This window comes from Cupressus sempervirens, chromosome 4, assembly GCF_028749045.1.
Source record: "Cupressus sempervirens isolate cs-2001-9-10 chromosome 4, ASM2874904v1, whole genome shotgun sequence".
NCBI classification, from domain to species: domain Eukaryota; kingdom Viridiplantae; phylum Streptophyta; class Pinopsida; order Cupressales; family Cupressaceae; genus Cupressus; species Cupressus sempervirens.
Genome location: NC_143121.1, coordinates 753,039,760 through 753,060,840, shown reverse-complemented (window position 1 = coordinate 753,060,840; position 21,081 = coordinate 753,039,760). Strand labels below are relative to the sequence as shown.

Here is a 21,081-nt window from a genome sequence, read left to right as displayed (position 1 = left end):
GTTTCTAGTATCAATGTACTACTCAAAACCTTTCTTGAAAGTTTCATAAAAAAAGTCTAGGACTACATCACTCAAAGAGGCATTGACCCTACTTTTTCAAATATGCATAAGTCCAATTTGTAGGTCTTTGTTTTCTTTGTCTAATTCTAAATTCATTTTTTGATGAGGGTTTGTCTAGGTCAAAGCCCAATTTTAGAATCAACCATAAAGTTGAATTTAAATGTACTTGAATTGAAATCGTACTATAATGTAGCAAGAGCTAGATCTAAAATCAAAATACTCAAATTTGAAACACCATTGATTAAATGCTTTTAAATGTGATCATAAGTTTTGATACAATAACATGAGTTGACATAAGGAGATCAATCATAAAGATATGCTTGCATGAAGGATTTTGTAACTTACCATAATGCATGGATTTGAAGAATATGATGGGATGAAATGTTGCCATAAGTGTTTGAACTTGAATGCTTATACTTGATGTTCAGTTCAAAAGATGAGATGCATATGCAATAATGATTTGAAAGAATGCTCTTATTTAGAATTCTCAAGGTATTTTTACAAATTAAGACAACTTCCAATGGTAACATTGACACATTGGGATGGGGGGTAATTGACAAGAACTCAACATTGACATGTTTTGAATTTGGGCTTGAATTGGAAGGCCAAGGTTGCAACAAGTGTCATTAATTGGTCAAGGGTGCCCTAGGCACTAGCTTGGCAATTTAAGGAAATATAGCTAGATGAAGTGTATTAAGTTCAGGGAAGCCATTCTCATCACTATGCAGACACATGACATCAAAATTTTAACTTGTTTTGTCCATAAATAAGTTTGGATAAGAGCTAAGGGACTACATGCTAAGGCAAGGGCCCAAAATGTGGTTTAGATTGTACAAGGTTACAATTTACGATGCTACAATGTGATTACATGCTTATTCACATGGACTGCACATAAAGGGCTTGGTGTTTTAGATGTATTCATGGAGACTCTAAACACATATTGTAATGATTTCATTCTTGAATTATGCAGTTGTGATGGATGCTATTGGAGGCTAGGTTTTTCTCTCTTAGGGTTTCTTGAGAGTATATTTTGTGTCATATTTGATGGTACATTGCTTACTCTTTTTATATGGATTATGAATACTAATTTGCATATACTTCATTATTTGAGCTATGATAAAATTGCCATGCATGTTTGGAGTTTTCTTAATATTTGGTTTGAGAACATGAAAGTTATTTTTATAACTCTTTTTGGATAAAATATGGTTCATAATTAAATCCAGTGCATGCACAAACAATTAATGATAGTATGTTCAACAATGATCACAACATTATGGATGTTCCTTATGTCATTGGGACTTCATGATATGATTTTTTTTGCAAGAGCATTATTGGTGGTGTTGGATTGAATCAAAACTTTTTTGGTAGTGTATCTTAATCCTTATGACTAGGGACAATAATATTTGAAGGTAAGTTAACACCTTAAACAAGTAGTAACTAGGATCCAAATCAAAGGCCATTTTAATGACATGCATCCTTTAGGATCTTGTTCACATTCTCTTACCTCTTCTAATGTGGAAGCTCTATGAAGATCCATCAACATGTTTGAAGATGTTGCTTGTTGCTCTAGTGTTTTGAGTTTCTTCTTGAGAGTGTACTTGGGAAGACATCCCATACTTCAACTTCTTCTTGTCTTTCCTCCAAAATTTTCCTTTGTTTTGATAGTGTGGTTCCCATGTGTAAATTTCAAATTTCCAAGTTTGTTAAATTGAGATTGTTTTAAAATTTTGATATTTTGGAAGTTTTTTTTATTGGTTGGATGATGTATTTTGGTAAGAGATATAAACAACAAAAATTCAAGGACAACAAACACGTTAACAACTTCTAAATTCAAAAAGATGAAGGCTCATTTTTTCTTGTTTAAAATTCCGTTATTTGGTTTGATAAAATAAAAAATGAAAGATAAAGATACTTTTCCTATGCCTGGATTTCAATTTTTACCCCTTTTTGATTTATTCGTGTGGAAGGTGATTTAAACATTCAAACAAATTAAAAAGATCAATAAGCCTACTCAAATGGGATTGTCAATCATTGTATGTATAGGAAAATATGACAAATAAATTCAATTACGCTTCATAAGGATACATTGATACATTGAGGCCAATGTATAGTGGTATCCTCAATATACTGGACAAGGATACATTGAGACCTAAGTTTGGAGATGAAAGAGAATAATGTCAAATGGGAGAAAGTAAGCCACTCTCCACCTTCACTTATTAGATATAAAGTTCTTAGAGCCTTAACTCAAATTGACAAGATTCCACAACCAAGAAGTTAGTCTTTTGATTGATTCCTACTCTTTGTACTCTACCAAACCATGGCGTTGAGCTCCTTTCCTAGAATGATCACTTCTTTTGGTAGATCCCTACAAATAAAAGAATGACCACTTATTTTTTATCCTCATGTTAACCATGAGCATACATTGGAGATTAATGATAATGACTTATTTTAAGCCTAATTCAAAATGTGTGAATAATTTTAAAGCCAATTTCTATAAAAGGAAGTCAAGCAAAACAAGATAGTCTAAAAGAATCAATTATTCTATGATAGGTAGGGAAGACTATGATCACTTTGAAAATGTAAATAATAGGATTTGGAATATGAAAACATTATTTCACATTAGGACCAAACGTAGTATTTAAAGAAAAATTAGAACTGAAATTGGGAAAAGAGAAATCCTAGATTTTTGCAAGTCTATAATTGTAGTCAAAAACATTGAAATGAGTAGGCAAGACCCTACAACACAATTGTGAATTGTGAGCCTCTTAATTGAGAGGTCTTGGTTTCAAATCTACTCAAGATTAACTAATAATCAAAATAATTAATCACAACAACTAATAATAATAATTAACCTTGACTCTACCTCTTACCGATCAAAAAAGAAAACATTGAAATGATTTTTTTAAAGCCAAAACTAAGATAATTTCTCTTGACTCACAATCAATTATTGATTTGTCCTTGTGGGCAGTTTTTCTAAATGCATGTTTGATAGAGTCTCAGACTTGAATTTACAGTAGCTTTATAAGAAATATTGAATGCATCCATTTCCCAAATCCCACAGACTTTTAACACTATTTATAAATAAAACATATCCATATACTTAATCATTCACTTGCAAACCCTGATTTGAATCATATTCCCATTCCCATTGCGGTGCCTATATACCCACGTCCCCAACTATCTATGCATCCATCACTAAAATGTCTATACAAGGTACTTTTCATTCATAAGAGTATGGCGTAGAAAGTTGCGCATTGCAAAACATTATTCCACCTCTAACATTCGCTATGATGTGATCCATTTGTTTCCTTCGTACGAACTGAAATCCTTTTAGTCTTACCATTTCCACTTGGTTTCAGAGCGACGCTATTTTGATGGCAAGAAAATTCCCAAAGCGACACCACCAACACTCAGAATCATGGAAAACACTGGCATCCTTTCAGCAATATCTTAGACATTCTTGAGGCCTTGGTGGTGAAGATTCACTGGCCTCACTATTATGCATTCTGAACAATCCTGTAGCTGTTGACATGAGAGACTTTGTCAAATACATATTTAAGTGTTTATCATACAAGCCTATACATTGGCTACTGACAGAAACAACCGCAATGTCAATTCCTTCTGTATAAATCAAGTTTGACATGATGCTATACTTTCAACAAAAAAGTATTTCATAAACATTGTTTCAACAGGATCAATCATAGTATGTGAAAAAAGATAGAAATAAAATCGGAAAGATAAAGGAAATTTCTCCTTTTCTTTTTACTACCTAGGTGCTTGTATTGTTTAAGTTGCAGCTAAAAACCCTAAATTTCAGCTATTATTCTTTTTATTTAAACTAAAACAAAAAATGTGCTTATCTCTGACCTGAACTAGTAAGTGTCCATGTAAACAATTTGTCCGCTCTTTACAAGAGATGCCTGTTTCATAAAGCTTCAAACTTAAAAGTACAATCAGCTTCCTCTTTATTCCTTCAACTTCAAGTGATAGTTGCCAATAAATTCCATTATATGAATATTGACTATTGATTGTATCGCTTTCCCCTTAAAACTTCTTATGACTATATTTATAAATATTCTGACCATATCCTTATCCGTTTACCCACATACCTTAATTTGAATTGTGTTCTCAACCCCATACCGCTACCCGTATCTCCGTGTCTGCAGGTATCTACGCTTCCATCAGTATTCTGCTTTTCTTTAAAAACACAAGGCATACTAATTGCTATAGTGTAGAATCATTCTTCTATCTTTCGTATTCTCTATAGTATGATTTTACCTTTCTTTCATGACAGGAACAGAAACCCTTTGAGTCATGCCATTTTCAGATGATTACTAAGCATAGCTGTTTTGGCATCAAGAACATTCCTATAGCGACGGCATCTACACTGGCAATAACGGAAGATGTTGGCATCCTTTCATCAATGTCTTAGACAATCTTCAAATCTTGGTGGCTAAGTCTCACTGACCACATTATTACGCATTTATGATGGTTCACAAATCTGTTGCAATCATCTGATTACATTATGAACGCCTTTCTCTTGTAACAATTAAGCTCTTCTCTTCATTCAGATCATTAAGTAATCTCATCAATCCCGTTACCTGATGCCCAAATCTCTACAGACAACTTCCCAAAATTTTCAGATATTATCTCAGTTTGCAAATGAGATCTATCTCCTGCAACAAAGGCATTTACCTGATTGTTCACCACAATCCAACTGCACCCAGGTTTCTTTTTTGTATCCCTTTGTTTGACCATTTGCTGTAATTTTTCAAAATTCTCCCACTTGCCAGCTTCCATGTAAATCGTTGACAGCATTATATAAGGAGTAACCATCTTAGGGTTCAACCTAAGAAGTTGCCGTGCTGCATGTTCTCCTATTTCCAAATTTCTATGAATTCTGCAGGCTCCAAGCAAAGCTCCCCACAGAGCAACATCAGGTTCTATTGGCATTTTGTTGATGATGTCTTGTGCCATATCTAGGTGGCCAGCACGCCCAAGGAGGTCAACCATCGAGCCATAGTGCTCAATTTCAGGTTCGATGTGATAATCCTGACTCATGCAATGAAAATACTGCAACCCCTTTTCAACTAGGCCCGCATGGCAGCATGCAGCCAGAACGCCTATGAAGGTAACATGATCCGGATTTTTCCCAGAATGTTGCATTTCTTCAAAGAGTTGTAGAGACTCCTTGCCATAGCCATGCACGGCGTACCCAACAATTATTGCATTCCATGACACAACATCTCGTTGAAGCATTCCGTCAAACACATTGCGTGCAATCTTTATGCATCCACATTTTGCGTACATGTCTAAAAGAGCATTACCCACAAAGACACTGACTCCAGACCCCTTCCTAATAACATCTTCGTGAATCTGCTCACCTTGTTCGAGAGCTGCCAAGTCGGCACATGCGGAAAGGGCACTAGAAATGGTAAAATGACTGGTTTCCGTACCTGTTTGATTCATTAGATAAAACATCTTCAAAGCCTGCTCGCTGCAACCATGATTGACAAACCCAGATATTATTGACGTCCAAGATTTCACATTTCGTTGAGGCATTTTGTCAAAGAGTTTCAATGCCTCGTCCATATGGCCATTCTGTGCATACCCCGAAACCATGGCATTCCATGAAACCAAATCTCGTTGAGTCATTTTGTCAAACACATCGCGTGCATCCTCTAAACTCCGACATTTTGCATACATGTCAACAAGGGCATTCCCTACGAAGACATCAAATTGAAATCCTCTTCTAATTATTTCGTGGTGTAGTTCCTTGCCTACTTCAAGATCTCCCAAGTTAGCACAGGCTGGGAGAACGCTAGCAAAGGTAAATTGATCGGGTTCGAATCCCATCATTTTCATTTCACAAAATAATGATAAGGCTGATTTACTGTATCCACGCCTTGCATAAGCAGTAACCATGACATTCCATGACACCACGTTTCTTTTGCTCATTTCATTCAATGTCCTGCGAGCGTCCTCCAAATTTCCTAATTTAGAATATATTGTGAGAAGTTTATTTCCTCGGAATTCAAAACCAGATTGAATAATGCGAGCATGAATCCGTTTGGCTTCCGCCAGATCATTTTTGTCAAGACACTCCTGCAAGAGGAAAGCATATGTCCAACTCGAGTATTTGAATTTGAATTTCTTACACAGCATCCTGGCAGAGTCATGGTTGCCAAAGAATTTATGTTGGTTATTTTCCAATGGCTCAAGTGTTCATCAAGAGTTTAGTCCCCTGTCAAAATCTAAACCAGAATAAAAACAGATCACAAAGGTACTAATTATAATAAAAAACCTTAAAAAAACAAAAATAAAACAAACAAATAAATAAACCATAAAGTGCTAAAAGGCAACACTGACAAGAGCCGAGTGATGCGTGGGAGGGAGAAACTCCCAATGGTTGAATTATGGGTTTCTCAAATAGTAGCGGTAGGGGCGGCCTCCGAGTAAGGTGGATATTATTATATTCATAATATTATGATTCATTTTATTTTCTATTTCCTTCTTATTATATTAGATATATGGTTGATCATTAGATGTGTGTGGGTGACCATGTCTATGTTGATTATCTTGAGGGTACTTTAAGAAATCTTATTATTAAGATGCCAATTTGATCTAGATAGTGATTGAGTGGACATGTTTTCTTGGTGTCTATAGATCAATTATGAACATAGGTAGAGTATTTCCAACACTACTTTTTAAGTTGGATTCCAAAATTAGTACAACTTATGTTCTTTTCTAAACCATATGTGCACAAGTGGGTAGGTGTATGAGGTTCAACTAGTAAGGAGATTAATGGAATTGAAAAGGTACCTAAATGTAGTCAAGGATTGAAAGCCACAAAATAATACATGTTTTTTTATGTGAGAGATAGATCACATCTAGACATATGAGATCCACTACAGGATGAAAAAGTTAAGTTTATTTTCCCAAGAAAAATATATTATTTTTTAGAAAGAAAGTTTATAATAATTGAAGATGTATAATCTTCACAGGGATTATTTGCTACCTTTGATCATGGCAACCTCTCCATTAAGTTATGCAAAAATACACTCTTGAATGATTTCACATTGTGGTATTTTTCAGTCCCTAAACTTCACAAAAATCCATGTTCAAAATTCAATATAAAATAATTTATGTGCTTTGATTGATTTTTTAGTAAGAAAATTTCTGTTTGGACACTAAACAAGAGAACCTAACACTTTTTCATTTTATCAAATTGTGCAGGGTATTTAACATTATGAAGAAAATTGACATAGATACCTTGTGATGAAAACCAATATAACGTCTATTTGAATCACTCACATGGTTGAGCCTTATGCTATTATATTTTGTAGCTTCTTCCAAGTTTTAGTTTCAAGATTGTTTTTATAAAAGTTAGTCCATTTAAGAAAAATATGATTAACAACATATGAATTTAGAAAAGAAACAATTGATGACTTTAGCATGCTTTCTTAGGTACATGGTAACTAACAAAATATCCAAGGGACTATCTTTTGTTAAAATTACAATAGGAAACACAAACTTTTGAGGGGAGGGGGTGTGAATCAGTAGTTTAAACTTCGACCCATACAACTTTCACCACACATCCATTTCATGCATTCAATAAGTAAACTGGAATAACATGTAAAACATATACATCTAAATCATGTAAACATATAAACATTCACACATGTATGACACCAGATATGATTACCTAGAAACCCTCCAATGAGAAGGTAAAACTAGGGTGGGGATGACACCCAAAAATCTTCACTACTGTAGTAATAAAGTGTATCTAATGAAGGTTACAATGTTTTGATCATGAGACACGATCTACCTTGTGAAAGGTCTACCCTGTTAAAGGTTTACAAAGACTACTAGGTCTCACCCTGTTAAATGATTTCAACACCATGTTAGAAGTGTGCCTTGCTAAAGGACTTTAACTCACAATTAAGGAAGCACCTTGTTAGAGAATTTCAATACAACCTGTTAGGACTACTCTGTTAAGAGATTTGACTGATTCACCTGCTAGAATGATTCAACAATGATCCTATGGTTGGCACTTCCTTGCCTAATGACAGATCACTTCTAAATTGATGTATTCTTGATCCTTCTTGATCAGACGTCTCTTTGCTATATGCTCTTCTCTTCCTCTGTTCTCCTTTAACTGATTCTGCAATGCAATCTCACTTTACAATTCCTTAGCCACCATGAATGTTCTATTTGTGCATGCAAACTTCTCTCTTTTCTCCTTCATACAACTTTTTTTTCACACTTAGAGAGTTTAGGGTTTGTCCTCCTTAAGAAGACTTCGGTGACTTAGGGTTAGGTATGAATCAATGGTTGTGATTCATCCATTTTGCTACTTAATCCTTCCCTTTTTTTGATTGGCTGCATGCAATTTCATTGGGAATCCAACTTAAGATTCGTCCTTATCTCCAAAATATCAAAATTGAATCTTAAGGTCGGCTCAAAAATGGTTTACATAGTTGTTTGTGCCAATACAAAAAACTATGACAAAATTGTCTCACTTGGTATCTGAAGTCTCTGATGCTCAGCATATACTGATTTCTATACTGAGACTCGACATCTATATCGCTCGACATGCACTATTTACTCGGCTCTTGTGTCACTTGGCATACACTGTCTACTCGACACTTGAGTGACTCGACACATGAGTGGATCGACACTCACTATTGACTTGGCATGCTCTATCATATACATGTTGTGCTTGGCATGTACTACTTGTTCGACATGAACTAAGTAAATAACTTAAGTGTGTGGACACTCATTAGTCAAAACAAATTTGAGATCAACATCTTATACATATCTAGTTTGGTAATACAAGTCAATGTGGGAATGTTGTTCATTTACAATTTAAGATTTAAATATAAACTCCAACCAATCTATCCTAGATTGCGTATTATGTCTATTGGATGATCTTGATTTAACATTTTCTTATCATGTATTTATTCATTTACACAATTGGTTTGATTTCAAAATTATAAATGAAAATGTCATTGTTGATTATAATATCAACAAGCATATGACATCACTTGAATAATGACAAAAATGAACCACTACTTCACAAAAAAGAGTTTTTGATTAAAGATAATGTGTACGCCACCAAGTTTACATAATATGTGGAGAATGGATTGACTATCAATGAAATCTAGTTGTAAACAAAGCCACCATAATAGATTTGTCGACAATTACACGTGGAGGCTACCATCCCTAGAAGAGTATCAAGCATCAATTATCAAGTTCTTTAGTGCACATTTTTTATTATCTAAAAATCTAGGCACATTCATCTCAACTATGACAAATAAAATTTACTCGCAATCATACCATTGTGTGAAAATTTAATCCAATTCAATAAGGTGAAGGATTTTTTCATATCTCGATCTTTTTTTAAAGAACTTGCAAAAATGTTGTGAATAGTTTGAAGTAAGAAGATCTATAGGGATTTTAGTTTTGGTTGTGTTCTTAGTTCCACTTTTTATGTGAAATGCCATATCTTATGTTCTATGTTTTCTAATTATAAATAGATTGAATCAACATTCAAATTTATGTGGCTTTGATTCTAACACTTCAATATTAATGAAGGTTTAAGTAATTCTTCTTCAAGAAGGAAGATATTTTGGGTTGGGATTTTTTTGTTTCATGCAAGTTAGTGTTTCTCACATATGACATTTCAAGTGAGAATATCGGTGTTAATATTCATGGAAAGGATGTAGAAGCTCAACATGATATGCTAATGGAGTTCAACAATAATCGAGGGGGACTATATTTCTAAATTTTATTCTATATTGCATAGCAAATTTATTAGTTAATGGGGTTGCTATAACTATCCTTCCTAATGGATTGTATAATTTGAAGTTTAAATGTCTAAGATGGAAAGGGAAGAGGAGATTTTTTTGAATCTTCAAAATTTATAAAGTAGTCTCTCTATTTAGAGCCTAAATATTTCCATATATATATATATATATATATATATATATATATATATATATATATATATATATAGAGAGAGAGAGAGAGAGAGAGAGAGAGAGAGAGAGAGAGAGAGAGAGAGAGAGCATTAAAATGGTGTTGATCTCAGATTGGTTTTAATAAATAAGTGTTTATACACTTAAGTCATTATAAGTCATTTACTTAGTTCATGTCGAACAAGTAATAAATGCTGAGCATAACATATAATATAGAGCATGCTAAGTAAATAGTGAGTGCTAATCCACTCAAGTGCTGAGTCACTTAGATGCTAAGTAGATAGTATGTGTTGAGTGATTCAAGTGCTAAGCAAGTAGTGCATGCTAATTCATTTAGATGTTGAGTGACAGTATTGAAGTTATAGTTAGTGCTGAGCACCAAGGACTTCAGATATTGAGTAATACAGTTTTGACATAGTTGTTTATATTGGCACAAAATACTATGTAAACTATTTTAAAGCCGACTTAAGGATTTTTTTATGATCTTTGTTGATAAGGATTAACCTTTATTATGAATTCCTATGCATTACATGCATCAAATAAGAAAAAGGGAAGGTTTAAGTGGAAATATGGGTGAACCACTATCGTTGATTCATACCTAACCCTAAGTCACCTTGGTCTTCTTAAGAAAGACAAACCCTAAACTTTCTAACACTAGTACATTTGGACCCAATTTTTGACCAAGGTTCGTTGCTATTTTTCTCGTCAAAATTTTGACCAAATTGCAAGTTGGTTAAAATTTTGACAAATACATTCATTAAAATTTTGACCAACCTTCAATTTATTTTGTTGAAATTTTGACCAACTTGCAATTTGGTCAAAATTTTGATGAGAAAAATAGCAACAAACCTTGGTCCAAATTTGACCAAGATTGGTCAAAAATTGGGTCCAAATTTACAAGTGTAATGAATGCTAAGGAGGGTTGAAGAGAGTTTGCATTCACAAATAGAGCATTCATGGTGATTAAGGTATTATGAATTGAGTTACATTGCATAATCAGTTAAAGGAGAATAGAGGAAAGCAATCAGAGGACATCATAGATACATCTAATTGGAGAGGATCAAGTATACATTAAGATAGAGGTGATCTAACATCAAGCAACAAAGTGCTAACTGAAGGATCATTGCTAAGACATTTTAATAGGTGAATTAGTTAAATCTCTTAATAGAGTGGTCTTAACAGGCTATTGTAAATCCTTTAACAAGGTGCTTACTTTATTGTAAGTTAAAGTCCTCTTACTAGGCACACTTTTAGTAGGGTGTTTAAATCCTTTAATAGGGTATGATCTAACAATCTTGTAAGCCTTTAATTGGGTAGATCTTTCACAGGGTAAATCATGTTTCATAGTCAAACATTGTAACCTTCATTGGATACACTTTATTAATGTAGTAGTGAAGATTTATGGGTGTCATCCCTACCCTAGTTTTACTTTCTCCTAGGAGGGTTTATGGGTAACCAAATATCTTGTGTCATACATGTGTTTAATATTTTACTTTCATGCTATGTATGTATATGCTTAATTTGGTATTTCAATTTGTATGCATAGATTATGAGATGGATGTGTGGTGAATAGTTTTAGAGGTTAAAAGTTTTAAGTGCTGATTCACCCCCCTCTTAGTGTTTACATCCTTATTGTATTTCCAACAATTGGTATCGGAGCTGAGTTCTCTGGAAAGTAGACCTTTGCAACTTTGAGGAAAGATCTTGGAAATTGAAGTCTACATATTGGGAAAGACTATTGAGAACCAAAAGATTGAAATACAACTTGCCTTATGTCAACTTAATGAAGCAAGAAATGATTTGAAGATATCATTGAAGAGAAGGAATGAAATTTCTATTGAAGAGAATGACACACAATACCGAGAGGTTGACACTATTGAATATTTTTATGATGGAAACACAAATGAATTTAATGCAATAGTTGTAGGTCAGATGGAAAAGAATGGAACCCTAACTAAAGAGGTCACGAATCTCAAAAGAGAACAAGAAGTCTAATTAGTATTACTATGTGAGGTGACCAAGCAAAAAAAGAAAGCTAAAGAGGAAAAAGTCATGGTTGAAGATGACAAAAGGATTTTGACCACTAGATTGGAAGAGAAAACATCAACGGTAACTAGGATTACTATTATGAAATCGGAAACTTTGGGCCAAATGATGATTGCAAATCATGAACTGAATGCAAAGGATGTTGAGATCACAACATTGAAGTTGCAAAATGAACAACTGAGAAATGATCTGAAAAGAGAAAAGGATTTTGCTGATAGTTTCAACAAACCTAGTGAATCCATTAAATACTTTGAACAATTGATGAGATCCCTTATACCCAATAGTGACACTTCTAGATTGAGTTACACTAGTATTGAAGAAGGAGAATCATCCAAAAGTGGTAAAGAAAGAAGTAACAAAGGTAAGAACTCCAAACCTACTTGTCATAATTATGGTAAGATAGGTCATGTAATGCTAATGTTTGTAGGAGCAAGACTGCAAATCAAAATCCTCAACAGAAGTTCATGGGTCATTGCCATAAATGCAACAAACAAGGACATTAGACATATGAATGTAGAACCAAGATCACAAGCACACAAAGATTTGAAGGATGCTACTATAACTGTCAACAGTATGGACATAGAGCACATGAGTGTAGATCCAAGCCTAAATGGTCATCAAATAAGAAGACAAAGGTAAAGCACAATGAAAACTCTTATAATTAGGAATATAATACAAGTTATGGTTATCACTGATGTCAAGAGTATGGACATGTTGCAGAAAATTGCATAAGAACACATTTTAGAAGTGACTATAGTAGGTGGTTGAGTCAAAATTCATGTTTTAGCCATTTGAAGATTGGTCACATAAGCAGGAATTGTCTAATAAGATCAAAGGCACCGAGTAGTGAGTTCAACAAAGGCAAAGAAAAGGCAAATGTTGAGAGTGTCAGAGATGAAATTAACAAGACATGGAAGAGAAAGGAAGATTGCAACACATCAAGTGTAGATGGGATCACTTCACCCAATGGGTCAGGTGATCACACCTCCTCTAATTAAGCAATCAAAAGGTATGTGGGATTGATATCTAAAAGATATATTATACATTAGTTCCAAGGATTTAGTTATGAAAAGATTACATATGCATGAATAAAGATGCAAAGTGTTATTAAGAATCAAGAATAAATCTTTAAGTTTTGTTAGTTTTCATGTTACTATCAAGCATGAAAAAAATTTCACTATGGTTGCTGAGTAAAATGTTAGTTGATGCCGAGCTATCAAAGTTGTTAATGTTGATCGAGCTTGTAGTGGTTTCCATGCATATGGAAAATTACATGGATGCCAAATGAGCCAAAAATTCTAGTGAAGTTGAGCTTATAGTTGTATAAGAACTTAGCATTAAATGAAGTGTTTTAAGGAATATTTAACCCATTTATGCTTATTTTGCATCATTCAAATTCGAAGAAGGGAACAAAGAGCTAAGGAAAACTAGAAAAATTGTCCTGAGTGTTTGCAAATAGATTTAACAACTATTTGACACCATCTCAGTAGGATTGAAAAGGTATTTATCATGTGTCGAGCTACACAGTTTAAGTTTTTACAAAACCTAGTTTTATGAAATGGCATCTAGTTCTTTAGTAGCCAAGGTTGTAGAAGGAAATGAATTTTTGAATGTGCAATTAATAAGCAACAAGATTAAAAACAAAATTTTAGAGCTATTCTAGACATAGCTTATAAACAAGATCCATCCAGTGCATTGTTAATGATACCACCGTGAGTTTTCATGATTCAAGATGTTAGATGCTACTATACATGTAAGGTTGGAAGCATAAGAGACATGGAGATTAGGGAGACATATGTGAAATTGTGTGAAAATAGAGTGTTGAAGGAGGAATATAATTTTTTTGAGAAGAAAGGGTTAACAGGTGCCCTAGATTTCCCCAATGTCTTCAAGACAGAATGGATAAAAATACTTTTGAGCAGAATACATGACAATTTTGTATGGTTAGAGAATGGACCGATGAAAATCACCAAGAAGATTGTGCATAGAGTTACAAGGTATCCAACCCTAGATTGACCCAAGACAATGAAAAGTGAAGCAAAAGAGGTAATTGAAAGGAATATAGGGGCTCTATGGAATAAATGATGGATTACAATAGATACAATCACAAATCCCTTAATTTCTTTTGCAGTAAGGATTATAGCACACAAGTTCTATCAATCAAATAGACTCAATAGTGTACCATGTATTGCATTTGACGTGGGATATAAGATAGTGAAGAAAGATCATCCTTATGATCTTGCCGAGTTGTAGATGCAAAAATTGTTAGAAAATTTGGGAGCTATAAGGAAGACCAAAAGTGTACAATGCAAATTTCTTGTATGTATATTATTTTATGTATAGAATACATTTCCTACTTTTGGTAATGTTGCATGGAAGGTAAATGGACCTATTGTAGTACAAATAGGTAAATTCATTGAGCAACTAGGTGATAATTTTGAGTCATTTATGACAAGCTACTTCAAATACTTCAAGTAGTCTATGAAGAAAAGACTGAGGATACTAGTTTCACTAGTGGAGAAGCATTTTGATGATGTTTTCTTCCTAGTTGAAACTAACTTTACATATGTCTAGGAAATAGTTCCTAGAGTTAGATGGTTAAGACCATTGGAATTTGAAATCAATGTTGATGAAACCTTTGTAGCAATCACATCATTACTTGTAGAAGAAGTGGACAAGGAGGCTACAACTTTTGGGAACTTTGATGTGGCTAAGTCAAAAATCACCATGGACTTGAAGACTAATTAAGTTATTAGGAAGAAGAATAAGATGGTAAAGAAACTAAATGAGAAATTTGGTGAAGGGGTAGAAGAAGAAGATGATGATGATGAAGAAGAAGAGAATGTACCTGTCCAAGAACCACTTTCCATGACTCAAGGTCAAGGAGAAGACCAACAAGAAGAGGAAGTAGAAATTGTATAAGGTGCCAAGGGAGAAGAAGCCAGTCAAGCATGTACAACTATTGAAAAGAAGAAAAGAAAAGCTAAAGCTCCAGTAGTGAGCAAATCAAAGAAGGTTGCGAGACCTACTCAACGTATAGTACCTACAACAAGGGCTAGCACAAGGGCCACTACACAAAAGGCTAAGGAAGTAGCCAAGCCAAAGGAAAAGAGAGCTAGTCAAGCTAGCAAGGATGATGAGTCTCAGAAGAGACCAAGGAGAAAATATGTTGCCCTAGTTGAATTTTCTGAAGAGAAGACCGAATCTAATGACAACAACTAGTTTCAAGTGGTAACTGTAGTTCTTCAGATTTAGACAATCTATGTGAGAATATTAGAAATAATGTTGATTTATCTAGACTCTTTTACATTGAGTTTGAAAATCTTGAGAAGATTGAAAAGAATCAAGTTGAAGAGGCAGTATATGCCATGATCACAATATTTAAAAAGGCTCCTCTTGAACTTGCCAACACCATACCCAAAAGTTTGTATGATAGAGTTGAGTAGAATTGGCATTATTGTTTGGATATTGAAAGAAAAATAAGAGAGACATCAATTGCATAGTTAATGCTAGAACTGAGTAAGGCCACAATGGCAAATGCCATTAAGAAATATACTAGAAGATTTGTTGGAAAAAGTATAGGGCATTTAATATATTGCAAAATGACATTGAAGATGTTGTGCAGAAGTCCAAAAAAATATGGAAGCTGACATATGGACTGTCAACATATAAGGAAGCTATGCAAACACCTATTGAAGTAGGTGAGGAAAAATAATAAGAAAAAGAAGAAGACATTGAACAAGATACAATTGAGGGAGGAACATACATGAACATAGACACCTAGGTACCGGCTATAGATGAGAAGGAAATAGAACAGAGTGTACCAAATACACAAGTGTTGAGTGCCAATCCTTAAAAGGAGACAAGAGTAATTATTGACACTATTTAGATTAAGGATGTTTCTGAGACTCTCACTCAAAACATAAATCCCCTTTCAGAGAAAGACTGAAAGAAGATTTTGATAAGATCCACCATACAGGCTACACTTTGTGAGAATCCTATCTTGGTAAATGTTGATGAGATTGAGAAGGTAGATAAGGCATCTATAGGGGAGGAAACAAAACCACCATAAACATCTTCACCTCTTTCTCAATATACTATGGTACAACCACCATTACCTATTGTGGTGTATCACAAAAAGGAGCAAGCAATCTCCACTGATAGTATAATAGTACAAAGTGCTCTAGTCATCAAAGATGAACCTGCAAAGACAAATGACAAAGTTGAATCATCTAGTGAGTAGATGGATGAGATTACAACAATAGAGAAAGATGGAGCTTAAGCTCATACAGGTTAGGATGTCACTCCTGCACCTACAACACAAAATCAAGGTGTTACTGGTAATACAGAGAAAGAGAAGGAAAATACTGAAGAGTTAAGTTTGTCAAGAAAGCCAGAGGAGCAATTAGTAATACTGCACTGACATCATTACCAAAATCTGCCGCTCCTCCTAGTCAAGCTCTTCAAAGGCTAGGCATAGAAGCTACACCATTGCAATCCTCAAGGCCAAGTCCAAACACACCTAAGGTAGATGAGGTAACATCATATGGTGATGTAAGCTTAGATGAAGTAATTGTGTTGCCTAAATTTGATCTTGCAACCATCACAATTGAGTAGATAGGCATTCTTCAAGAGGCTCTAGCAAAGAAGAAAAATCAAGAACTACTCAGAAGGGAGTATAGGCATAGACAAACCTTGATTGATATCAAAGAGATTTTTCTTGATGCATTCAGTCTACTGGCTCTAGAGGAAAACAAGCCAATAATTGAACAATTTACTAGTGGAGATGGTTAATGACATAGAGCTAGATACAAATGCCAAATTACTTAAATGGTCTGAGAGAAAGTTTCAGAATAAAGTTAATGAAAGATAACAAGTGCTATTGTACTATCATAGGTTCAATTAGCAATCAAAATAGAGAGTGTGAAGAAGGTACTAGAAACTATTTTCTCTTTGTATACCAAATTGAATAATACTACACTCTTCACAAGGGAAGTTAGGAGTCATATCCTAATCTTGGAGAGCATTATGAAAACATTTGGCATAACTCTACCAAAGTCTCCAACCCAAAGTGAGAAACACTTCAACGCACTCCTATAATTCCAAAGTTAGTTAGCAAAATTACATGTAGATGAAGCCAACATTAGGGCTAAATTAATATGCACCCAGTCTACATTAACTCCACACATGGAGATACTACACAAGGAACTAGCCTATGCTAAAAATCTCATGAAGAAAGATCCTCATCTTTCTACACTTGAAGGCTTAGTAGACCTTGCTACCAAGCTAGCCATCCAAATCAATGAGGTAGCTTGTGATAATTGGGATAAAACTCTAAAGATTATACTAGAGGTGCACAGATCTTTTTTGGACAAACATACTATTACTGTATAACCCTTTGACATAAGTGTCAAAAAGGGGGAGTAAGAGAACAAGAAATAAGAAAGAGTATGGGGGAGACAAAGATAGAGATAGAGACAGAGACATAGACAAACAAACAAATTTTTTTTGGTTTAGATATAGATTATAGACCAGAACAATCAACTTAGGGGGAGTTATGAAATTTTGAGGTATGATTGATAAGTCATGTGTTGCAAAATTTTGATGTTTTAAAATTTTGTATAGAAGTCGAATAGATATTAGATATCTAAGTTATGCTTGTAAGGATAAGATCATTAATGCATGACCAAGTGTTTTTGACACTCATGTTAAAGGGAGAGATTGTTGATCTTAGATTGGTTTTGATGTAAATGAGTGTCTATACACTTAAGTCATTATAAGTTATTTACTTAGTTCATGCTAAATAAGTAATATATGCCGAGCATAACATATAAGATAGAGCATGCTGAGTAAATAGTGAGTGTTGAGCCACTCAAGTGTCAAGTCACTTAGATGTCAAGTAGATAGTATGCGTCAAGTGATTAAAGTGCCAATAAAGTAGTGCATGCCGAGTCATTCAGATGTCAAGTGACAACATTGAAGTTACAATTAGTTTTGAGCCCTAGGGACTTCAGATGCCGAGTAATACAATTTTGACATAGTTGTTTGTATTGGCACAAAATACTATGTAAACCATTTTTGAGTTGACTTAAGGATTTTTTTACAATCTTTGTTGATAAGTACGAATCTTAATTATGAATCCCTATGCATTACATGCATCCAATCAGAAAAAGGGAAGGTTTAAGTGGCAATATGGGTGAATCACTACCATTGATTCATACCTAACCCTAAGTCACCTAGGTCTTCTTAAGAAAGACAAACCCTAAAATTTCACAACATGGTTTAGCAACCTCATACATCTTCTATAAGTCTAGTGGTTGTGTTAGGCATTGACATCTCAATCATTTTGTGCAATGACAACAACTCCTTGTAACAAGCGACATCATAGCTTTGTCATAATGTAGTGCATTTCTCATTTGATTTCTGTAAGTCATCCTAATGGATGCTAACTTCATTGTCTTGCTTTGTAACTGATCATGGTTGGGACCTATTAGTGGTCTACACCCTTGAGGTGATTTGATTACATTGTTTCTTTAGTTGGTTGTTTATGCTTTTGCCTAATTGCTAAGATTATGGTTTAGGATTATTAATGAATATTGTTAAATTTATTATGATGTGTTTGTGCTATGAATATTTATATCATTCTTGATGTAAAATTTTACTATGGTGCAAATGAATGATTTAAATATATTATTTTAACAAAATTAATTAAATGATTATTTATGTGATTTCACACACTTTTGCTTTAGCTATATTATTATCGTGCATCTACACTTGATCGAGTTGTTTATTGTATAAGACTTATATCCTCAACAATGATACATGGAATTAGTGATTTGACTGTTCATACAAAGCCAATGCCGTCCTTGTATGGGTGATGTATCTTGTTTAATTAAATAATAAACCCTCTGGTCAATTGGTAAATCTAGATTCATTATGCATTTGTGACTAGACTAGTGAAGTTGCTATGCATTTAGGAATCCATAGTAGTCACATAAGTTATTAAATTATTGTGATTTAATTATTAAGGAAATTTTAATTTGATTTAAGTTTATTTTATATTATCAACAAATTTTCCATAGTTGAATTCCAATTCAATTAGAATTTCTAGATTTATCTGGGTTAAGGGAGCCAATTAGATTATTTAATTTAAATAATCTAATTTATATTTCACTTTGTATAAAGTTCTTATATTGGCTAAGAGTGAGTTTATTCTCATTTCTCATGTTGGAAATTTAGGATTTTGGAGCAAATCCTACAAAACCCTCTTGTGAGAAATTAGAAATTTGTTCGTTGTTAGAGTTATGCTTGTGGGATCATCACGAGGATAGGCTTGTTGGATTTGGACTAGGAAACTCCTTTTGTGCCAAGCATTTTATTGTTGTTGGCAATCCTGTTATTTTGTGGCATCCATTCTTATTTTAGCCCATTTGGTTGTAAGGCAGGGCTCTTTCATTTTATTATTTTGGCTTCATTTTAGTTCCTATTTTCAATAGAAATTTTATTGGAGGTTGAGAACTAGTGTTCCCCTCCATTGTGGTATGCTAGTTTGACCTGGTTGGGCTAGTATGAACATTTTAGTGTTTTTAGGGGTTTTAGTTTGAAGTTTTGAGTTGTTATGCTGGCTATTTTTACATACAAGCTTGAAAATTGATTTTTATTTGATTTTTGGGAGAATGAAAACCATTCGAATAATGGGTTTTAATTTTGTCAATTTTTGACAACGTTGATTTTTTTAGCAATTTTCACATTGTCTCATTTTGTGTACCACCTAGTTTTCTTAGGTATTTCTTTGCATTTGTCTTGGTTATGGATTTGGAATGTATATTATGTTTCAAATTTTACCATAGTTTTTCTTTGCATCATTGATATTGATGTAGAATCCATACTCCCAAATTTAGGCTAGTTGAGTGAATTCTTGATGTTTGTTGTGTTGTTGGCTCATTGACATTCATGTCAAATATATACTCCTAGATACAGGATGGTTTAGTAAGATTATTACTTTTTTCTTTTTGCATTTATCATATCCAACCCTTACATTGGTATTAAGTGATTACATTCGTGAAGTTGGTTGTGCCCACACACGAACACATGCATGTGTGTATGACAAGATCTTGAAAGACTCGAACTATTGGATATAGGCTAGTTGAGGGATTGTTCATTGGGGGTTTGGTTGGGAACTTGAATTTACTAAGGGCACTCATCATGTGATGACCATGTGTATGTAGGGTAGGCGGTGGAGTGGCTTCTCTTGTGCACCCCAACCCAAAAAATTGGTCAACAAGGCAACACGAATAGGTTCTAATAAGTGAACACCAATTTAAATAATGGGTAAATAAACTTAATAAAGATAATATTATCAAAAACCTGGCCTCCTGAGGGAGTCAATCAAAGATGTGTGTCTAGCCTCCTGAGGGAGTTGATTGAAGCCATAGTATTTGGCCTCTCTCAAGAGTTGATTGAAGATACACTCTGAGTCTGGCCTCCTGACGGAGTTGATCAAAGGCTCAAAGTACTTGGACTACTCGACTACAAGTAGTGAAACTCCACTTGAGTCCCTACATAGTTATCCTTAGTGGATATAACTAGCGACCTAATGTACTGCATTGTCTTCATAATCGTATAGATGCTAGTATCATGTTCTTGATTGGTGTGTGTGTGTTATCCTTGGGTCATTTTCGTATGTGATTGTGGTTGGGTCATTATCTTCATGAGCACAATGAGTGTGGGCCTATGGGTACAACATGGTTGGGAGACATAGCTATTTATACCACTACTGGGAAATTGGTGTAGAAAGATGGTCTACTTCCAGTTTAAGGCTGGTGCTAGATGTTCACATGGTACTTCACTTTATCTAGAGTATGATTTCTTGTGATTTATGTTTTTACTTTGGATGCATTTTATATCATATTTAGATGATAATTAGTATGTTACTTGATGCATTCATTTATCATGATGATTGTATCTTATTTCTTTGATGATGTTTCTTACCACT

The 21,081-nt window shown here is 34.1% G+C and overlaps 1 pseudogene across 8 annotated transcripts; it reads right to left on the bottom strand.

Annotated features, from left to right (window-relative positions):
* Window positions 1-2,975: 2,975 nt before the first annotated feature.
* LOC149563557 (pentatricopeptide repeat-containing protein At2g13600 pseudogene) lies at window positions 2,976-6,471 on the bottom strand (annotated as a pseudogene). 8 transcript variants are annotated; one of them, XR_016364090.1, is made up of 4 exons: window positions 4,339-6,471; window positions 4,170-4,220; window positions 3,928-3,993; window positions 2,976-3,582 (listed from the first exon to the last, which is right to left on the bottom strand). The product of XR_016364090.1 is annotated as a pentatricopeptide repeat-containing protein At2g13600 pseudogene, transcript variant X6 (transcript). The 8 variants fall into 8 exon arrangements; XR_016364088.1 differs by having other exon boundaries at window positions 4,170-6,471; XR_016364087.1 differs by having other exon boundaries at window positions 3,928-4,230.
* Between the last annotated feature and the right edge of the window lie 14,610 nt (window positions 6,472-21,081).